Here is a 15,316-nt window from a genome sequence, read left to right as displayed (position 1 = left end):
GCTCCCCACCTTCCTCCCATTTCCACCTCCCACCTTGGTTGTTGTCCATGTGTCCTTTATACTTGTTCATGTGAGTCCTTCCCCTTTTCCCATGTGATTCTCTCCCCTCTCCTCTCTGGTCCCTGTCAGCCTGTTCTGTATTTCATTGCCTTTGGTCATATTTTGCTTGCTTGTTTATTTTGTTGTTTAGATTCCTGTTAACGGTGATATCATATGGTATTTGTCTTTCACCACCTGGCTTATTTCGCTCAGCATGCTTTCCAGTTCCATCCATGATGTTGCAAAGGGTAGGAGCTCCTTCTTCCTTTCTGCAGCATAGAATTCCATTGTGTAAATGTACCATAGTTTTTTGATCCAGTCATTGACCAATGGGCATCTAGGTTGCTTCCAACTCTTGGCTATCGTAAATTGTGCTGCTATGAACACTGGGGTGCATAGATTCTTTTGGATTGGTGCTTCAGGGTTCTTAGGATATACTCCTAATAGTGGAATTGCTGGGTCAAAAGGCACATTCATTTTTGGTTTTCTTAGAAAATTCCATACTGTTTTCCATAGTGGATGTACCAGTCTTCAATCCCACCAACAGTGAACTAGGGTCCCCTTTTCCCCACAACCTCTCCAGCACTTGTTGTTTGTTGCTTTGTTAATGATGGCCATTCTGACTGGTGTAAAGTGGTATCTCATTGTGGTTTTAATTTGCATCTCTCTGATAGCTAGCGATATTGAGCGTATTTTCATGCATCTCTGGATCTTCTGTATGTCCTCCTTGGAGAAGTGTCTGTTCAAGTCCTTTTCCCATTTTTTAATTGAGTTGCTCATCTTCTTTGAGTGGAGTTGTGTGAGTTCTTTGTATATTTTGGAGATTAAACCTTTGTCTGAGGTATCATTGGCAAATATGTTTTCCCAAATTGTTGCTTCTCTTTTTATCTTCATACTGTTTTCCTTGGCCGTGCAGAAGCTTTTAATTTTGATGGGATCACATTTGTTTATTCTTTCCTTTATGTCTCTTGCTCTAGGGGATGTATCAGTAAAAATATTGCTGCGTGGAATATCTGAGATTTTCCTGCCAATGCTCTCCTCTAGGGCTTTAATGATTTCCCGGCTTATATTTAAGTCTTTTATCCACCTTGAATTAATTTTGGTGTATGGTGTAAGTTGGTGCTCGAGTTTCATTTTTTTGCATGTAGCTGTCCAGTTCTCCCAACACCATTTGTTGAAGAGGCTATCTTTACTCCATTTTATTTTAGTGCCCCCTTTGTTGAATATTAATTGATTGCTTCTCATTCTTGAAATCATGACTCTCCACATTTTGTCCCAACCACCCTTTTTCACCTTGATAATGCTGTTAATCTGTCTGAGTTTCTCATTCGACAGCAAGATAAGTTGCTTACTCTATCTATCTCTCTACCATGGCTGTGCCTCATTTTCTATTTCTTTATCATAACATTATTTCTCTCTGCCTCCCACACATGTCCAAAAGCTGCCTAATTTCTAAGACCAATCTTAAATGCCATGTCCCTGAAATCTTCCCCATCTAGAATTAGATTTTTCTCCTTTGGACCATCACGGCATTTGATCTGAATCTCTGTTAAGGCTCATATTGCTTTCCTGTTTATTATTTTTAAAAAGATTTTATTTATTTATCTTTAGAGGAGAAGATCCCCTCCAAGGTCATTGATATAGGAAATCTAAATGATTACATTGATTGGGAGGGGAAGATGTTAGGACAAGGCTTTAGGGCACTAGAAAGATTGAACGGTTATCAGTGGTAGATGGTTAACATAAAATAGTATTTTAAAACACCAAGATACATATACTAGGTCCCTTACCAGCTGAAAAGTTTCTTGAGATTTATCCTCAGTAGTGTCATGTTCATATTACTCAGCAAAGATAGTGTCTTGTGAATGTTTATTAAATTATTTTGAACATTAAGACATTAGTTGTGGGGAGTGTTTGACAACCACCTCTGATGTTTTGGGTGGGGTTATTAAGTTTCTAGCTCATAGAGATGGTAGGGAATTCTTCTAAAGGGAGTTAAGGATTCTGCCTTATGGAGAACTGATACTTTGCCCACACAAAAAAAGCATGAGTCTATCTGCAGACTGACAGACATCCTCAGCAGAGGGCACATTCCTCCAAGAAGGACTAGGGTATAAATCATTATTTGATACACAATGTGATATTGAAAGTAAAGTGCAGATTTCTTCTTCTCTAAATTATAACTTTGACTCAATGCCATTCAATCACTCTTAGCAAAAGAAGATTAGCAGCCTATTTAATCATCCACCAGGAAAAATACATTTTAAAGAAGTTACCAAATGATTCTTCAATAAGGTCACATGACATTCTTGCAGTGATTTGAAATTGTTTGCTAATGACTGATTATGCTCTTTTTTTATGGAAGTGCTGCTGGCGGCACTGGCTCTGTGTGAGAGCACAATTAAGACAATGTTTTCCATTTGGTTCCTTCCCCATAACCACATACTTGGAGACAACCCTTCTGTACTTCTGTCTACTTGTGGCATTTCTTGATGCAGTTAAGCTAAATTTTTAATAACAAACCTTTCCATTTATTGGATGTTTAACATTTTAAGGTACTTAACACCTGTGTGCCGTATCAAATTAGTAATAGCCCCAAGAGGTAAAGAGAGTGAGAATTAGGTTTCTAGTTACACATTAACTACATATGACAAACACCATTTGTCACAAAGTTTGTAACAGAGCTTAGTCTACTTTGACATGTCCTTAAAATATCTTTCACCTGTGACAGTTGCCTCTTTCCATGCTCAGCTTGCATCATCATCTCAGAGTTGCTTGAACACTTGGCTCTCAATCACTCTCACAGATGCTCTTTGCACAGAATTGGTTGGGATGGGCATTTCTGAAGTCCTTGGAATTTGCCTAGGACTTTTTTCCCCCTCTGTATTTTTTTTAGAAACTCAGCTTTGATTTTTACATAGTAGCATCTTTCATCAGGCTATGATTTTCCAGAACTACTGGCAACTAAAAACATGTATCAGATCTAAATTTTTATATTTTCTTGAGTAGGGTGACAGCAATAATCTACATTGTGCCCTGCTCCAGAGCTCTCACATGACATATACTCAATAAATAAGAGAAAATAAAGTATTGTTATTTCTAAGTTGATATGCATTGTCAGTGCCTCACTTAGCTCCAAACTTGATTTAATCATTCATTGAATTATTAGGACATAGTAGACCCTCAGTTATGCTTCAAGAATGAATGATACTAAGTATCCAAATGTTGGGGGCAAAAACAAGTGGGCAATAATTTAAATTGCTGTAGTTGTAGTTTATTTTTTATAAAATTTTGAGAAGCTGGCTTCAGGATATTAAGGACTATTCTGCATTTGTGGGTCAAATTCAACTTTGCTCCTTTGTATACGTTCTATGTCAAGCTCTCCTCTTTCTGAAGCTCCTGCTCTGTACCATTATTGGCAAGGGGTGATTTTATACTTTATTTCTTATCCCCATTTCTCCCTCAATATTGCTTCTTGTCCCTTCCATGATTAAATTGCTTTTTCCTAACTCTCTCCCATTTCTTGAGCAACATGTTTTCTCTTTGCTTTGCAGTGCACAAAATCATCTAGAAAATGTGCTCCTGACCCAAGTCTATTTCACTACCTGCTAATGCATCTGTCAACCTGAAATCACTTCTTGCTTGTTCATCAGCACTGGAAAATACAGGTATATCTCATAGAACATCTTGTACTGTCTGGCATTAAATCATGTTTGTCTCTCCTCTCTATCAGTCCATATCTCCAAACATAGTCAAATTTTAAGGTGCTAAAGGTAAGATTTCAACATAAGAATTTTGGAGAGACACAATGTGGCCTTCAATAAAGAATACAAAATACCTCCAGAAGCTTACCTTCCTGAGGTGGGGCTGAGTGTACAGTGGTTAGTAAACGAAGAGCTTCTGGGCAAAGTTATCCCTGGTGGACTGTCTCTTGATGACATCTCCATTAAGAAGGAAATGAGAAGAGGTCCTTCATCAGGTTTAACTCAAAGAAGAGAGATCTTTTCAGTCTTCCGGTACATTATTATATTATTTAAGCAGGGATGTTTTTGTTCTTTGAGTTTCATTTTCAAGACTTTAATCTGGTCTTAAATCACTCTCAAAATGAAATTCAAGTTTTATCTATAAACCAAATTCAACCTTAAATCCTTAACTAGACCACCCTCGATCATAGTTTATTTTCTATTAGTTACCAAACTTAGTTTTCAAAGTAAAACTTTCTTTAGTCTTAATCATTATATAGACATAACATTTTGAAACTTGCCACTCTGTGTCAACATCTTTATTAAATGTATCTTTCTTTTACCCAATACAGTCTAATGACCTATTTAGTATTTTTTAATGACACATTCAAAGATACAGTGATCAATCAATTAACACATTTGGTGTGTCTTACTCTGTGCTGGAAAATTTTGCTCAAAATGAGAATTAGAGAATGTCACTCTGTGCTGACCACTGGTATCAATGTCTTACAATTTAGAGACAACTATTATGATTCTCCCTTTTTACATGAGTAGCCTGCAAACATGGTACAAATGACACATGTGAGATGAGACCACTAGAATGTCCTATGACTGATGCTCAAACCCTAGGTTTCACTGACTCCAATACCTATAATTTATAATATGCCATACAACGTATTTTTCCAAATGGTGAAATAGAAAAGGCAGTCACATTTATGGTGGTCCTCTGATCTCGATGCTGTCATCCTAGAAGCCTCTCTGAAGTACATACAATTATCACCATTTTAAAAAGGAATGATTTCCACTGTAGGGAAGATGAGCAACCTGCTACTCATGATGGCACAGTGCTAAAAAAAGATGAAGCACACCTCAAGTCTTTGTGCTCTTAAGACATTTTAAATTAATAGGATAGTTGTAAAACTATAAAACTAGAAAAAATCATTTTTTAAGCCCAAATGGTGCCCTGGGAAAAGTGAATATGTTCTAAGAGGACTTAATCCCAGAGCAGACTTTTTATGATTAGGTTTATAACTTCCCCTTGAGCCCATCTTGAGTAACCTAAATTTTAGTCTTCACTGAGTCACTAACCCAATCACTTGAGCTAATTCATGTATATGTAATTGTACAATAAATCTTCTTTCACTGGAAGTCCCCAAACCCAAAGTGTTCATGGGCACCAGACATTACTGAGAAGCCCAATAGTTCAAAACACTTAAGTGCCCTAGCAGAGTAAGGGAGAGCCTGGGGAATCTGTGCAATGACAGAAATTTGGGAAATGGGTGGAAACGATGAAGACAGAAAGAAAGAAATTGAGGAGGATCAGGAAAAACAGAGACTACTACGGATGGCACTTGAAGTAAAATAAAATAAATAACCCACACTAATGGAGAGAGAAGGAGAGAAAATGAGTCAACCCTGGGAATGCCAGGTTGGAGGAAATGACAAGTGGCATGATGGGAGGAGGAAAGTTAGTGAGAAAGCATTCATTAAAACAGCTCAGTGTCACATGTGATCGATTAACTGTTTATGTGCAGGGTGTCCGACACCCTGCAAAAGTAGGTTTGCAGCTGTGAATATGTGAAACAATGTACTATTTAATTATTATTTGTTAATTATTGTATTATTTTTCCATAGGAACAACTGTAAACTCATTTTCCCCCACCCTGTATGCCTGTCAGTACATCCAGGGCAATGCATCTGACTACCTGACTGAAGATTTTGTGTTGCCCAGTGAAAGTGAGAAAAGTAGTCACAAGGATTCCCAGAGAGAGGTATTTATACATGTAGACACAATACATACATGCAGACTTGATAATTTGAGTAAATAAAATAATATTTGAAATTTTAAAGAAGAACAGACACAACAACATAAGTAATAGATATATCTGAGCTTACGTTTTCAAAAGGTAAATACTTTAACAAGTTATTTCAATCTGTAGATAATGATTTGTTTTTCAGAATATAAACTGCTATACAGACAAACTCTATGAGGAAGTTAATCTATCTTGTAGGCACCATTATGGGGTTTTCTATATCATTATGTTAATAAAAATATATGATGTTCAGTGGCAAACTGGGATTTAAATTTATATATTATAAACGAGCAAATAGATCATAGAGGTTTTATTGCTAGTGTTTTTTTCAGGAAGGGTTCCTACAATAAATTTTTTTTCTCTTGATATATGAGAAAGAGTTGAAATTAAAGGTAAGTTGAAGGAAAAGAACAAAGTTGGAGGAGTGATACTATCTGACTTCAAGACTCACTATAAAGCTACAGTGATCAAGGAAGTGTGAAAGGGTAGACAGTTAGATCAATGAAACAGAAAAGAGCTCAGGAACAGACCCACATAAATAATGTCAGCTGATCTTTGACAAAGGGGCACAGGCAAAATACAACAGAGCAAAAAGTGTCTCTTCAACAAATGATGCTGGACATGAAAGAAATAATTGATACGCTGACTTCATTAAAATTATAAAAAAACAACGTTGCTCTGTGAAAGTTAATATCAAAAAATGAGAAGATAAGCCACAAACTGAGAGAATATTTGCAAAAGACACATGATAAAAGACCATTATCTAAAATATATAAAAATCTTGTAAAACTCAGCGATAAAAAATCTATCAATCCAATCTGGTTTAAAAATGGCCCAAGGTCTTGAGAGACACCTCAACAAAGAAGATATCCAGAAGACTAATTAAGTATACAAAAGAATGTTCCGCATCTTAAGTCATCGGGAAATGTAAATCAAGACAACAGTATACTGTATGCATACACCTATTAGAATGGCCAAATTCTGGAACACTGAAAACATCAAATACTGATGAGGATGTAGAGCACAATGAACTCTCATAGTTTACTGTTGAGAGTGCAAAATTGTGTAGGCACTTTGGAAAACAATTTGGTGCTGTTTTGCAAAAGTAAACAGTCTTACCATACAATCCAATAATCATGCTCTTTGGTATATTCACAAAGGAGTTAAGAACTTATGTCCACTTACTCTCTGTAAGTAGCATAGATGGTAGGTAGAAAATAGACAGGGGGTAGGGCAGGAATACTATGGTAAATACAGAATCTAAAGAACTTGTGACACATGGACATGAGCAAAAGGGGGGAATGGTGGGGGAGGGGTGTGCAGGGTGGAGGGGAGCGAAGGGGGGGAGTGGGGCAACTGTAATGGCATAATCAATAAAATATATTTAAAAAAGAAAATTAAAAAAAGAACTTATGTCCAAAAACAGCTGGCACATGGATGCCCATGTGAAGGAAAGCAAAGGCTACATACTGCATAATTTTAACTATATGACCTTTAAAAAAGGCAAAATTGTGGAGGCAATAAAAAGATTAATGTTTTCCTGGGGTGAAAGGGGATGGGATGGATAGGTATAAGTCAGAAAAATGATTTTTAGAGCAGGGAAATTATGCTGTGTGATATTATAATGATGTTTATATGATATAATGATAAATGTCAATATAAATTTTTCAAAACGCATGAAATATCCAACACTAACAGTGAACCCTAAGGCAAACTATGGACTTAGGGTTTTTATGATGTGTCAATGTGAATTCATCCTTAGGGAAAAAAAATGGCCTATTCTGGTGATGTTGATAATAGGGGGTGCTGTGTGCGGGGGCTGGGAGTGTTTGCACCGTCTCTGCACCTCCCATTTCGTTTTGTTGTAGCTTAAAACTTCTTTAAAACAATAAAGTCTTAAAAAAATGAAGATAGGAGTCCAAACTTCAGTATAACCTCAGGAATACATTTATCCAGATATTGGTAATTTTTCCCGATGATTTTCATATAAAATGTTTTAAAAGTAAAAGTGTACATCCTTCTAGAAATACTTTGTTTCTCTTTTACCTTATCTTTAACTTTTGTCAACAACAAAAAAATTTATTACACTTATAAACTTAAAGAAATTTAAGTTCATATAATATAATGGCTGGGACATTGTCATGAATAACACTAAACACATGTAGTAGTTCTAATTTATTGAGTGCTGAAAATATGTGAAAATATATTATATATATATATAATATATAAATTCTTATATATATATATATTATATATATATATTAAATTCTTATCTGAATGCTTTGTGGTTGACTAGCATCCGTTTTTCAGATGAGGAATTTGATGCTTAATATGTTAAATAATTTGCTGTGTGATACAAAGAGCAAGTGGAAAGCTTGGGTTGTAAATAGGGAATCAAATTTCTATTCTCTGTGCCAAACCACCACCTGAACTCTACAGTCTTTATTTATAATGCACCTTTGAATGCATTTTATACCTCCTCTGTGTTTGTAAAGGATCTAGATGTTTAGACATCAGCGTGTCAGTGATGAACACTATTAATTTATGAGCAATAAGAAAGAGTACAATGAAGGCAAATCAAATAAGTTAAAAGGTTATATTACACTGAATATGCATGTAAATCCCTCGTATTTTAATAAAAAATATTCTAATAAAAATCAGTTTCTTCTTATGCCCACTGAATGTTAAGTGGTTGAAAAATATAAATGTGAAGCGGAGGCCACAGGTGGAACATTTCCTTGTTGTAGATTCCAGCTTCAGGCTCCCTCTAGCAGCAGCTCTGGGTTTGCACCATTGGGTTGTCAACATGCTCTTGCTTTGCCCCTCCAATAAGTAACGGCCATCCAGCTCTGAAAGGACTCTTAACAGCAGTAGTATTTCTCTTTTACAAAATATGCCCTGCCTGTAATGAAATTAATTTGGACAAGGAGATGACTGTAGTATAAACTAGCCTCCCCTACCCACTAGTGCAGTGCCCTAAATATAATAACTCCTTGACACATCCTTATTCATTTGCTTTACATGAGATCTTTAATACAGTGGTAGGAAAAAGAGCTATGTCAATAATATTAACTCATCTGTATTTTACAATGTAATTAAACACATCTGAAATGACATATTATGCATACAGAGGGTTGTAAAGTACTTGATTTTGTTTTACCTTATGATTTTTACTCTCTAGATTTCAATGGCATCCAAATACCATGTGAAGAAGCTTAAACTATATGCTAGATGTTTGAGAATGAGATCATAATCACTCCCATTACCCCACCCACATGTCAGACATGTGAATAAGACTATCTGAGACATTGTCCTGAGCCCAGGTGAGATCGTGCTGGCTTTTGGCATATCTTAAGGCACCTTCTGATTTTCAGTTGCTTTATAATACCAGGGTTAGCATTGTAGGTATGCATGTATTACTTATTTATTTTCCACTAAAATACTGCTCTAAGGAACATACTATCATCACTCAAGCGAATAAGGAAAAATTTTTTGAATGATACCAAGTAAAAGGAACAAAGACATGTCCAAATGAACCAAAATGAACATATTTAAGTAGTTGACACTATGTTTATTCATATTTACTTCTAGTTCACTAGAAGAATGAGTCTAACTGCTCTTGAAAAGAATCTTATTATCCTTTTGTGATATTTCACCCTCCTAATTTATACTGAAAATGATGATTGCTGTAGAAGAAAAACTATATTTAATCAATGAACAAACACTTGTTGTGCACCACTATCCTCTGTACAATCACAATCTCTTGTAATTTGTCCATCTCTGTAACACTTGACCTTTGGGAAAAAAAACTAGGTTCCTTTACCCCAGAAAACACGTAGGCCTTCCTCATCACATCCTCAAGAAGGGATGAACCTGGGACATTAGGAGAATATACTTGACTGAAAGCAATATAATCTGTCTCAGTCACAAATTTCAGTAAGAATTGTGTGATTCTAGATTCAGAATCTAATTTTTTGAGGGTGCATTTTTTTTCACTTAAAGAAAAAGAACTTACCTTCCTAGTCTCAACAAGTGATGTGACAATGAAAGTTAGCATTTTAAAACTGAAAAGCACAATTGAAATTTTATTTACTGGAAAAATAGTTGTTTCATCTTGTATACAAAAAGGGAAGACATAGATTGGATTGTTCTTCTTGTTTATATTCACCCATCAGGAAAGTAAACTATACTAATTGGTGGATTTGGCACTCTTGAATCAGTTTTTATTTTCTCCTTTATTTTACTTGGTTTCTGACTAGAAATCATAACTTTTCTGATCTTGATTTTTAGACAATTTTCATTTTATTTTATTTTAGGTATTAGTTATATTTTTATTTTAATTATTTATATGCATTTAATACAGATGACTGCATCCTTTGTAAAATATATATATTATAGTTTTATTTATTTGTAATTTACATTTATTTCTATTTTAAAAATTAAAAAAAAATTCCTCAATTACAGTTTACATTCAATGCTATTTTGTATTAGTATAGGAACTACTTTAGGTGTATAGCACAATAGTTAGAAAATCTCATATTTTACAAAGTGTTCCCCCTGATACGCCCAGTACCCAAATGGCAGCATGCATAGTTATTAAAATCTTATTGACTATATTTCTTATGCTACTTTACATCCCAATGACTATTTTATAATTATCAGTCTATCAACCTGCACTTATTAATCCCTTCACCTTTTTCATCCAGTTTCCAATTCCCCTCCTCTTTGAAAACTGCGAGCCTTTCCTCTGTATGTATGAGTCTGTTTCTGTTTTGCTTGTTTATATTGTTCTTTAGATTTCACATATAAGTGAAATCACATGGTATTTGTCTTACTCTGACTGACTTATTTCACATAGCATAATACCTTCTAAAGTCCATCCATGCTTAAAAAACCTAAATAAAGAAGTTTATTACTCACAGAGAGTAGAAGAATTACACTTCTTGCTTTCAGAGGCTAGAGATTTTGCTTTTTTCTCTGGCCATTTATTATTCATATTATGTGTCTTTCTTTTCCTTCTTAATAAGACCCTTTAACATTTTTTGTAATACTGATTTGATGGTAATGAACTCCTTTAATATTTTCTCACCTTGGAAACTCTGTTCTTTTATTCTAAATGATAGCTTTGCTGGGTAAAGTAATCTCGGTTTTAGGTCCTTGCTTTTCATCACTTTGAATATTTCATGCCAATCCCTTTTGGCCTAAAAATTTTCTGTTAAGAAATCAGCTGACAATCTTATGGGAGCTTCTTTCTAGGTAACTAACTGCTTTTCTCTTGCTGCTTTTAAGGTTCTCTGTTTTTAATCTTTGGTATTTTAATTATAATGTGTCTTTGTGTGGGCCTCTTTGGGTTAATCTTTTTGGGGACCTTCTGTATTTCCTGGACTTACATGTTAGTTTTCTTCACTAGATTAGGGAAGTTTTTCATCATCATTTTTTCAAATAGGTTTTTAGTTTCTTGTTCTCTGTCTTCTCATTTTGGCACCTCTATTGTCTCTCTCTTACCTATCCAGCATCCCCATGATGTGAATGTTGGTATGTTTGAAGCTATCTCAGAGGCTCCTTATTCTCTTCTAGTTTTTCTTTTTTAATTCTTTTTTTCTTTTTACTGTTTTGACTGGTTGTTTTTTTCTTACTTATATTCCAAATGCCTGATTTAATTCTCTACTTCTTGTACTTTACTGTTAATTCTCTGTAATTTATTCTTCATTTCAATTAGTGTATTCTTCATTTCTGGCTGGTTCTTCATTATAGTTCTCACATCGTTTTTCACATTGTTGAAGGCCTTGCTAAGTTCCCTGAGCATCCTTTTAACCACTGTTTTGAACTCTGTATCTGGTAGTTTGCTTGCCTCTATTTCATTTAGTTCTTTTTTTGGAGATTTCTCCTATTCTTTCATTAGGGATTTATTTCTTTGTCTCCTCCTTTTAGCTGTTTTCCTCTGTAGAGGAGGAAAAGCTGTTCCATCTTCCAGGATTGGTAGAATGGCCTTATGTAGTAGGTATCTTGTAAGTCCCAGTGGCACAGCCTCCCCATTCAACTGAGCTTGGTTCTCCAAGTGTGTTTCTCGTGTGGTCTACGTGCACTTTTGTATTAGTGAGAGTTGCATGTCAGTTTGCTATTGGCATGTCACTGAGAGTGATTGACCCCTAGGCTCATTGATTGTGAGGACCAGCTGCTACTATAGAAGAGGACCTGCTGTGCAGCAGCTAACTCTATGGAACAGGACTTGCTTCATTGGAGCTTCAGTGTTTGCCAAGTCTTCCCCTTACATGTGTCACTTGTGGAAGAGAGAGGGTTTTAATGTGGTGTGGTCTGAAGCTCTCCACCTGGTGCACTGGATTCGGGGCCTCTTGGGAGGTACAAGGTCAGTCATTACCTGTGACCTGACTGGGGCCACATGATCTATAGAATGATCTGCAGATGGCTGTTACCTGTGCTGGGCTTATAGGTGCCCATGGGAGGCTAAGCTGGGAACCAAGGCTGGATGGATATTGATAGTACCAGGCCGGGAGCCATTTACTGAGAGGTATGGGGCTTGCAGAAGCCAAATGCTGCTTGTTTGAGAGATTTTAAAAACATGATGCAAGAGAGGCCATTTGTATGGAAAAGCCATTGGAAACAGCTTAGGTGAGCCCACAAGCTGGGTTGGTGGAGTCTCAGGAAATCACCACAGTGGGATGAACAGTCAGTTTGATGGAGACTCAGATATGTTGCCCACCTACTGGTTCTGTGGGGAAGGGCTCAGCAATACAACAATGGCCTTTGCCAGCACTTCTGTCTGGGAAAAAGTGGCCACTCAGTCTTCAACCTGAAGCCAGACAATTTAGTTCTTGCCTTTTTGTCCCTGGTGCCTTTCAAGCTACTACCCCAGTGTTGGAGCTCAGAGGGAGTGAGTCTGAGTAAGTTTGTTATTGGGCCCTTTAAGAGGAATGCCTGGGACTACAAGCAGCCCTTTGTCTTACTCAGCCACAATCGCCAATGATATATATAGCCAGAAGTTATGGGAACTTCTTTTACTGGCACCAGAACGCTGAGCTAAGGGTTTGTATGTTGAACTGACACTCCTCACTCCTTAGTGGGTACCTCTGTAGCTAAGATATCTCTCCTTGTTTTTAACTGCCAAACATCAAGGTGGGATCAGAATCTCTTCCTGGTCTCCATCCTTCCTACCTCCTACCTGTCTTGATGTGGCTTCTTCTTTATAGCCTAGTTTAGGACTTCTGTTCACCTGGGTTTTAGGCAGTTTTGAATGATGGTTGTTGTAATTCAGTTGTAATTTTGATGTGGTTGTGGGAGGTTTTTAGTACCATGTCTACCTACACTGGCATCTTGACTGAGCCCTAGTAAATATATTTTTGAAACAAATATGCATATAACAAATAGTTGTTTTAGGGAAAAATGGGCCACATGATATAGCTTTAGGACAGCATAAACTATCTGGTCAGTTTTTGGATTTTAGTGATAACTATATATACTGACTGTAAGTTTGCTCTCAGCATATGTAATGGACTGTTAATGTGCTGTGGAGGTACTCTGGTGCCTCTCTAAGTTTCCCTGAAGAAAGACTATTTCCCAGAAAATCTGTGACATAATAACCAATGACAAAAGGGCTGGTCATAGTTTTATTTGTTCATAGTCTAGGTCACTCAATTGCTCCTCAACATTTATTAAATTTCTCTCACTGATTGAATCTATTAGTTCATTGATAGGTAGATATATGGGTAGAGAGATAGGTAGATGATAGATAACCTGTTCTAATGTTTTGAAGCAAATTCAATATAATCAATTACAGCAAATGTACTGAAGTATTACAAATTTTTGGAATCCAAATGCCAAGTGAAGGAGCCTAAGCTTCACTAGATGTTGGACACAAGGTGTCTGCTAAATATAAAAGACAGAGGTTCTCAGTTTCTCTCATTACTCCAGACAAATGCCAGGTATATATGTGAAGCATGTTACCAGTCATTAATGGCAAAAATGAGCCTCTCATTCTTCTCTATATTTAGGTTTCTGATTTAATTTTGAAGAGAAAATAAATCATTGTTTAGGATATTTAAGTCTATAAATACAGACACATGGGTCATCCACAAAATATACAAATAGTATCTCCCCCATTTCTAAAATACATGGTCAAATGCAAAGTAAAACTAAGATAAACTCAGTAAAACCTGTAACAGAATAGCAAGCAAAATATAACCAAAGACACTGAAATACAGAATAGGCTGACAGGGACTAGAGGGGAGAGAATTTCAGGGGAAAAGGGGAAGGATTCACAGGAACAAGTATAAAGGACACATGGACAAAAACTAAGAGGGGTGGAAATCAGGGGGGAGCACTGAAGGGGTGGGCTGGGATAAGAGTAAAAGACAGTCAACTATACTTGAACAATAGTTAAATAAATGAGAAAAAATTAAATTAAATTAAATTAAAAAAATGAGTAGCAGTCACATGAACACCAATAGGTAAGTAAAGGGAGACCTTCAGAGAGTTGTTAGTGCACATTTCTTTTCAGGTCTCATCCTTTGCCTAACTATTGTTTGAGAAATCAAAGTTTCTGAATTTTTCAATTACATGTTTTTTCCAATATGAATGCATGCAATTCTACAACATTTGCATTGTATTTGGTTTTGACCAAACAGACTTGTCTCATCCATATCTCTATATCTATTACTTTTACAAATAAGTGTTTAAAATTTTATTTTTTTGCTTAAGTTTTGTAGACTTTCTTGACTTTTTACATAATTATATTCAGTGAAATTCAGTCTTTGGAAAGTTCCTGAAATGATATTGTTCATTAATGACTAATCATAGCACTTAAAATTCAAACAACAAATTACACTGTAGAGTACTTTTTCCCTTTTAGTAGAAAACTAATTTATTTTAAAGAGAACGTTTTCATTAATCTCATCTGGCATGTTTCTTTGTGTATGTATTTTCTATAGTTAAAACTAAACTCTGCCCTCCTAGATAATGCTTACCAAATTATATGACAGTGCTGATGCAGCTTCTTCTTGGCATGCTGTAACCTGCTTCATTAATGAATATTTTTAAGCTTCTTTGAAGTCTTGAATATGAAAATAGAATAAAAATGTGATTACTGTCACTAAAACACTGCCAAACTTGTTAATGAGGCAATATTCTTTATTTTGTCTTGGGCCAAATTTGACGGTTGTTGTACAAACAACACAAAGCAATGATTAACATGTAAGCTAAGTTCCTCAGCTTTATGTTGGGGATGTCTTTTATGCAAATTTTTTCAACATTCCCCTTAGTGTTCGGGAGGAATCAAATTTCACAGCTACTACTTCAGCTACTTCACTTATTCAGTACAGATCCTAAAAGTACATAAAATGGAGGTGAAAAGCTCCTCAGGGAATAAGTATAATCTCTTATATGTTGTCATAAAATACTTTATTCGGTGGCATTTGTCATCTAAACCGTGGTTACTAAAATCCTGAAATCCTATTACTACAATGATTTTCCTCTTTATAAGTGCTA

Source organism: Sturnira hondurensis, unplaced genomic scaffold (assembly GCF_014824575.4).
Source record: "Sturnira hondurensis isolate 20B ecotype Veracruz unplaced genomic scaffold, ASM1482457v3 Scaffold0021639, whole genome shotgun sequence".
NCBI classification, from domain to species: Eukaryota; Metazoa; Chordata; class Mammalia; order Chiroptera; family Phyllostomidae; genus Sturnira; species Sturnira hondurensis.
The sequence above is the reverse complement of the archived record's forward strand: the minus strand, read 5'-3'. Positions refer to the sequence as shown.